Source organism: Pteropus alecto, unplaced genomic scaffold, assembly GCF_000325575.1.
Source record: "Pteropus alecto unplaced genomic scaffold, ASM32557v1 scaffold3, whole genome shotgun sequence".
NCBI classification, from domain to species: Eukaryota; Metazoa; Chordata; class Mammalia; order Chiroptera; family Pteropodidae; genus Pteropus; species Pteropus alecto.
The window spans coordinates 35741385-35749606 of NW_006442484.1; the positions used below are offsets into that span (position 1 = coordinate 35741385).

Consider the following 8222-nt stretch of genomic DNA (forward strand, 5'->3'; position numbering starts at 1 on the left):
CAGCAGGTAGTAACAGTTTTGTCTCTGTCTCTATTGAGGTTTTATAAGCAAGATTCCCACCAACTCAATTTAATTCTCATAAAAATTTTTATAGTAGCAAACTCTTAAAAATGATGAATTATATGTAAAATAATAAATATTTTATCTATAACCCTTTATAATTGAAGTCAGTCCACTATAGCAAGGAGTAATATCATTAGTTAAGTCACAGCTACATGTAGAAACAACAGATTATTAGGAGATCATATTTTCCATAAACATGTGAGTTTTATTTTAAAATTCCATTGCAATAAGGCCAAAAATTGTTCCTTGGACTTACATTTCCTTCGTCCACCCTTCAGCTAAAGAGCAAACCAAGACTACTTGCATAATTTGACAACTGCCTCTAAAAATACCTTTTATTTTAACAAATAATCTCACATTTTTTCAAGTCAAATATTTCTATTCTATGACTTTTTTTTTTATCAATTAATTTTAAAAAATCATACCAGTCATTTAAAAGCATGTAAAACAATTGTGGCCTTTGAGGAAGATTTTAAACACCAATATTCCTGAAGTTGTTAAGATTGGACAACGTTCTTTTGACAGATTCAAAGAAAAACCTCATCTTTTTCTTCTTGTAATTTCTATTATTGCTGATCTATTGGAATCATGACATGACCAATTGTGTTTAGTTCTAAAAATCTGATAGCTTGAATCTACTTATCATTTAGGCCTTGACAGTAGTATTGTTTAAAGGAAATTAAGGTTGATGTAAACATTAGATTTTATAATCAAAGTTACGCCATAGCTACAATGAATTGTAGATCTTGGAATCCATGTCAAATTATTCTAAACAAAATCCCCTAGTGTACAGACATGGACACTCACATGTACACATACACACTCACATGAACACACATGCACACACACACACATTTTTGCATTTGTAATGTCAAAGTGTTTGAGTACTATAATAAAAATATAGTGTACAAAATTTTGAAAAGATTTTGTGACAGTGGAACAGATTGTTTACTACTTTATTTTTCGACTGACAAATCCAATAGGTACAAGGGAGTCTCTAGATAACTTGATTTTTCTCTACTTATATTTTAGAGTATACACCAGCATAACACTATTAAGGACAAAAGCAGTGTTTGAAGTGGGCTGATAAGGGTTGAAAAAAGTTCATATTTGTGCTTTATTTTCAATCATTGAAAAATAAAACAAATATTGGTGTTCAAGAATTAGGAGCCACATGGGAGAATTTGAAAGCCACATCAAAAATAAACGTAATCCAATAAAAGTAAACACTGTAAAGTAGCCAGCACATTGCAAGTGATTTAGCAAAAGAAAGTATGAAAGAGAGAGATAGTGATAAGAAAAGAAGTGTTGGAGTTCCAAAGAAAACTTGTAAACAATCTAGAGAATATAACTAAATAAGTAAATAAAAGAAAAAAATTACATGGTCATTTATGTTGTTTAATTTGTAAAAAGGTAAATGATCGGCTTTAGATTATATCTACATTGGTAAGAATGCCAAATAATCCACACACAAGTATACTGAATAAACAGGAAAATTATGTTTTTAGAATAAGAGTCTCTAAATAGTTTATTCACATGAACTATAGGATAAGAGTCTTTTACCTGCTAAAATTACTCATTAAAAAACACATCCAAGAGCCTTTTAGCTTAACTCTGATCCTTCATTTTAAAGGTGCTCTTGAGTAAACTGACTACAAAAACAAACAATAAAAACCAAACAAAAACAAAAACAGAAAAAAGACCTCATCCAGCACACATGCATCTGTAACCCTAGAAATAGCTTAAAGATAAAACATTATAAAGGAAAAGAAGTGGCTAAATTTTTAAGGGAAATAGGAAGAGTAAGATTAAATCAGTAGTTTTCAATTATAGCATGTGATTTGTGTTGTCTCCAGATCAGTTCTAATCATACATCAGAAGAATGTCACATATTCAGGAAGTATTAAAAATGAGTAAGGTAACACTGAGAATTATTTCATGTTTAAACAGCATCAAGTCAATGAAAGGTCATTTTTAATGTATATGTAATGTGTTAGTACATGAGCACATACATCCAATTGCAAATCGGATTAGTTAAGAAAAACTACTGATGGCAGAAGGCAGAAGGCTGTATGGTGTTCAGGTGGTATTTACAATTTATCTCTTAGAGAAAAAAATTTGGCTGAAAGGCAGGAGAATGTTGAGCATGTAAGTGGGTAAGAAAATATAACAAAAACCTTATAAAAGTCGATGACATTTCTGATTTAATGAATAAAAAGAATAAAGACAATTTCTAAATCTCTGAAAAATATGTGGCAACATAAGCTGAACACAAATATAAAAACTTTATGTTTCATGTTAACAAATACTTAAAAAAGTAAGACTGGCTGTTATCTCAGAGGAGATTAGAGATAATAAGGAGTCAAGATATTAAAGGTACAAGAAAGAATATTCTATTGCTGTTAATTTCGAATGGTACAGAGATTTCATAATTTAATAATAAGCCTGTGAGGATTAATGAGATAGTTTTCAAAACCCCTTGGAGAAAGGTGCTATACAACTATAAAGCCTAGCTATTAAAAAAGTATCTACATATTTTAATAATATATTCTCTCATTCTGAAAACATATTTGAGGAACTGTAATTAATCACCTTCATCCTAATTCACTTATCTTTCAGTAATTTACATAGTGTATTATGAAGAACTCTCATCAGCATATCAGAACTTTGGAAATAGTGAACAGACTTCTGCTGTTTTTTGGAGGCTGGGACTTTTCAGATAGAGAAAAGACATTTGATGTCATTGAGAAAGATATCTACAATGAGTCATTGAAACATTAACCCAGAAGTCAGATTTTCATCTCCGCTCTAACAGTTCAGCTTCAATTAATAGGGTTATTTCACTCTGGCAGAGAGACAGTGGACATGCACAGATCTTTGCAGTATTGAACACTCCAAGAACCATCTGATGTGTGTGTATACTTGATACTCACATGAGGAGTCTGGTCTCTTATGATTCTTTAAGCCCCTCACTCAGAAAGTCGATGTTATAGCCTCTGGCTGTGAGCATGCATAATCAGAGGCTGTATGTATCATGGGTTCTTGTTCTTTCCAGCAATGTGCTTCCCAGGCAGGAGTAGAAGACAGGTTATTACAAAATTATTAAGAAGCATATCTCACAGCCAAGATACTGCCTAGAACACAACTTCTAGCTAACTTATAGTCAAATGACTATACAAGTAGTTATTATTTCTGAATTTTTCACTAAATCTAGATATCTTTATTTTGCATTGTTTTTGGGTACTAATTATATTTGTTTAAATGAAATTTCATGTTTTTCCATAGGAAGAAACTTATGATTCCACTGCTTGTCTTATTTATGAGTCTATTAATTTTATTTTTCCTATTAATTGGAGTATTTTTTGTATCACTATTCAATAATAACCAGTTATTGAATTTTGGGGGGAATAGCAGTAACATAGTTTTCATAGAAAACTATGAAAGCATAATTTTCAAACTTCTTGGAATCCTAAAATAAAAATACACAGATTAACAAGACGATTAACAAAACAGATTAACAAGAATAGCAGTAACAGCATAGTTTTCAAATTTCTCTGGACCTAACACAAAAATAGACAGATTAACAAGACAGCAAAACCAAAAACCTATGAACAACATTTATAACAAAACTAGATGACAAGATATCACCATGACCCCAAATATAAGCTTCTGAGGACACAATGCTGCCAATCACAGGCTATGGGTTACTTGGGTCTTTCTGGGAATAAGTAGAGGGAAGTAATGGGGCATCTGATGGTACTGAGAACCCCAAAATGTCAAGAGCTTTTCACTGGAAAGCATGGTGGGCCAAGCTGAGAATAGAAGTTGAAAATGAGAGTGGTTTTGCCTAGTACAATAGTCAGTGAGTACAAGATAACCCAGTTAGGTATGTCTTCAGAACACAAGAGGCTGCAAGCAGCCTAGGCTCTATATCTCTTAAAATTGACATCCCAGGGCCCCACTCTATGGGAAAACTACTGGAGAAGAATCAAAATTGGACAGACTACTGACAAAGAGATTAAAGAGAGAGATGGTCCACATAAAAGCAGGTAAGAAGAACAGCTGCAGTAAATCTTGGAAAACAAGGCACCGTATTTTTTGGATCACTATGAGAAAACAACCAAAAAGCTCTGTGTAGGTAGAAAAGATATCTTGACTCTTACATCCCCCTAAAAGTTCATAAAGACAAATTTCATACAAAGGAGTATTATTCACATAAACTCTTCTTGAGGAATCTACCAGTGAATGATCTTCAAACAAATCAAATGATTAAAGGAGGCAAAGAGATAAGGACTGAGGTGACATCAAGCATACAGTTACTTGTAGAACTAAGACTAAGTAAGGGTTAAAAAAGGAGAGCAACTCAGCCATAAGAAGAGATGAAATATTGCGATTTGCGACAACATGGATAGACCTCGAGATAATCGTGCTAAGTGAAATAAGCCAGACAGAAAAAGTTGAAAATCACTTATATAGGTTTATATCACTTAGGGACATAAACCTAAAAGTAACACATGAATAGGACAAACAAACTCATGGACATGAACTATAGACTAGTGTTTACCAGAGGGTATGGGGTAGAGGAGGAGGGGGTAGGTAGACGGTTAAAAGGAGTCAAATATAAGGGAGTAGGGGGAGGATGAAGTGGGTAAAGGGGATCGAATATATGATGGCTGAAGAAAACTGGACTTTGGGTGGTAAACACACACTAGAATATATAGACGTTAAATTACAATGTACACCTGAAAATTATATAATTGTATTAACCAATGTTACCCCAATAAACTTAATAAAAAAATGAAAAAATAAAAGGACAGCAAGACTACATATTTAGCTAATGTAAGGGAGGGGAGAAATAATATGTTAAATATTTTATAACTCTTTTAGAAACTATATTTATATTATATATTTAGAAGTATATATACATCTAGTACTGTTATTCTGAATGTTACATGTGTAATATGGTATAAACTAAATAATTAATTACAAGTTATTGTAATTCTATCATCCCAAGTCCTTTGTTACCAGCATTTTTGATGTGGAAGATACAGAAGAGATTAAATAAATAATAATAATAATAAATACTAAAGTCCTGATATGAATGAGAAATATCCATAGAAATTCATGAGGCATTTTATTTTTACAGATATATTATCTAATGCGCTCTACTAGTAAGACCTAAAGACAGTGATCAATGCTCCAGTAATGAACATTCCTTGTACTCAAGTTGTCACCTTGAAATGCCATTTCTCACAAAAAGAAACAGACTACAAGAAAAAGCTGATTCCAGGTCTGAAACAGAGATGGTATAAATAAGCCTGCGCTATATTATCATATCAAATATTGAAGAAGCTAGCAGAAACTGCTGCTAAGCTCATGTGAGAAGGCCTCAGGGTAAAGTAAAGATGCTTCCTCTATCAAAATGGAACTATCTGAACTTCAAAAAAGAATAATTACAATTGATTTAAACTCTTCAAACATATTTAAATTAAAAAATTCTTAACTATATATAAAAAATCTAATTGGCCTTTGTGAGATGATAGAAATCAATTCATTTTATCTTGAAAAACGATAAATAAATGGAAAGAATCAAGTATTTAGTCTTGGTTCTTTCAATTTAGTTAATCTTTTCTATATGGTTAACTAAATAGAAGATGGTGAAAGGGTCTCTTTATAAAACTATTTCAATTAACAAATGATAAAGAAATGCCAGAAGTTGGTAGCTGTGAATAAATTAATGAATTTAGGCTTTGAGCATCAATAACTGTTAGTATCTCAAAGTGAGAAGCCACCAGATATTATGTGCCTCTTGAGAAAAGAATATGCCACCACCCATAGTCTTGCCAAAGGGTTGGAGATGACTCTGATCCAGTCTCTGAATCCAACAGCCAACTTGCAGGAAATACAGAAGACAGAGAATCACGTTCCACTGTACTAAGAGCACACAATAAGCAAAATGCAGACCATGGGAATGCTATAGGTCGAATGCCCTGGGTACTAGTACAAATATACTAAGAAAACTCAAGGACTAGAGGGAGAGACTACAGAATAAAACATACTTTAAATTGAAAAAAAAAAAAAATGAGCAAGGCTAACTAAACCGTTTTCTATGAATATACACTTGGATAACAAATTTAAAAAGAAATTCTAGTAATTAATCATTATTAAGGTTAGTGTAATGGTTACTTAGAAAGGAGGGAAGGAAAGAGGTTGAAATTGGTACAGAGTATGGAAAGGGCTTCTGGGGCAGGTGATTTAGTTTTATTTCTTGACCTAGGTGAAGATAGAAGAGTATCTGTCTTATAATAATTCATAATGTCATACATTTGTTTTGTGTGGTTTTCTGTATTCGTGCTTTATTTCATAATAAAATGTTAAAAATAAAAATAATGACGACTACGACCATGCCACCCTGAACAAACCCAATCTCATCTGATCTTGGAAGCTAAGCAGGGTCAGGCTTGGTTAGTACTTGGATAGGAGACCACCTAGGAATACCAGATGGTCTTAAAATAATAATAATAATAATAATAATAATAATAATAATAAACAACAATAACAACAACAAGTTGTCAATCTAATGCTGAAAAGATTTAATAAGTGAAAAATATTTTTGTTTAGCTCAGTTGCCTCATTTTATAATCCTGTTAATTGTACTTTTAATCTCTTTGACTTTCTGTCTGATAAAAATAACTTCACATTGTTGGTGTCTAAATCTCTGAAAATGAAAAAATAATATTAATTTTCCCAAGGTAGATTCCCAAGGTAGTTTGAATATAAAATTAATGCCACCCCATTACTCTCATAGTTTTCATAGCACTTACAAATAAGATTCAAAGCTCACACACTTGGGACAGGTGAACTGAAAATCATAGTGTCTAACTCATCTTTTCTCTAACCCCCTCTTCTCAGTCTTTGGGCCTGTTACTCTTTTGTTGTAATCCAGACCCATAAAACATTTAATTCCTACAACATGACATTTTACATATACGAATGGAATACTGAAGGTATCAAGAGAAAGTGTATCTTAATTAATGCCTCTGTCTGGAAATGATATGTACTCTAGCACTTAAGGTTATAGAAAACCATGACAGGCAGTAATTACTAAGTCTCCCTTTTAATTATTCCTTCTGCCTGAGACTCTTTCCTTTGGGTCAGTGAATATAAGTTTTTGTTTCATAGGATAATTGTAATCTACCTCTTTTTTACTTTCTTTGCATTGCTTATTAATATACCATATTTTCTCAAAAAAGCTTCTGTACTTCATATGGCTCCCACTCTTTTTTATGATAGTTCAAAATTAGAGACACCTGAGAATCAACTGTATTTGAGCAAAACTCAAAGAACTGTATATTAGAAAGAGAACTAGCTTTGAGTCAAATAGACCTGTATTTTATTCCCAGGTTGTGCATTTACTTATTCCCAGGGGAAATTACTTTATCTCCATGAGATTCAATTTCTTCATTTGTGATGTGGAGATCACAAGACCAGTATCACAGGGTTGCTGTAAAGGTTAAATGAGAAAATGCATCTAAAATATTTGGCTCATTTCAGACACCCTCTAAATAGTATTTACTCTCCCTTACCTGTTAAGCTTTGTATTCTCAAGTTTATGTTTTATTCTAGGGTAACTTTAATTCTGAAATAGTCACTGGGCAGAAAAATATTTTATTTGACTAAGCATTTTGTAGTTTTAAAATTCTTCCTATTTTCTTTCTCCAATAAATTTATTTTGATAAAAAAGATACGATGGAATCAACATCCTACATCCCTAAGTTATAAATTTGTTTTCTTATTTCTCTCTTCATATTTCTCTTTATATTTTTACATTTGTTACATTTGTAATCTGTTTGAGATTTGATAGCCTCTTTTTTATTTGCTTTTGACTTAGTAAGGGCTAAATTACTCATGGATAGCCAATAATCACGTCTAATAACTTAAAAAAATAAATAGTCCCTCCTGTTCTTGCTGGGGATAAAACAAGAGGCTTCCTTTTGAATAGCACAGAGCCATTTAGTTCTACATCTCTAAGTGTGAGTCCCCCCTCCCACTGCTCTCCGCTGCTACCTTTTCTAAAGTATGTAAGAGATGGAAGGGTGGAGGAAGGCAAACATCATGACTTAAAAAACTAAAAAGAGAGAAATATATAACATATATAT

General features: G+C 32.3%; 1 protein-coding gene and 1 pseudogene across 1 annotated transcript in view; one reads left to right on the forward strand and one right to left on the reverse strand.

Moving 5' to 3' along the window:
• Positions 1-8222, reverse strand: part of KCNH7 (potassium voltage-gated channel subfamily H member 7) — a 404901-nt gene that overhangs the window by 271063 nt on the left and 125616 nt on the right. The gene's annotated exons all lie outside the window — the stretch shown is intronic.
• Positions 6458-6577, forward strand: LOC112470801 (annotated as a pseudogene).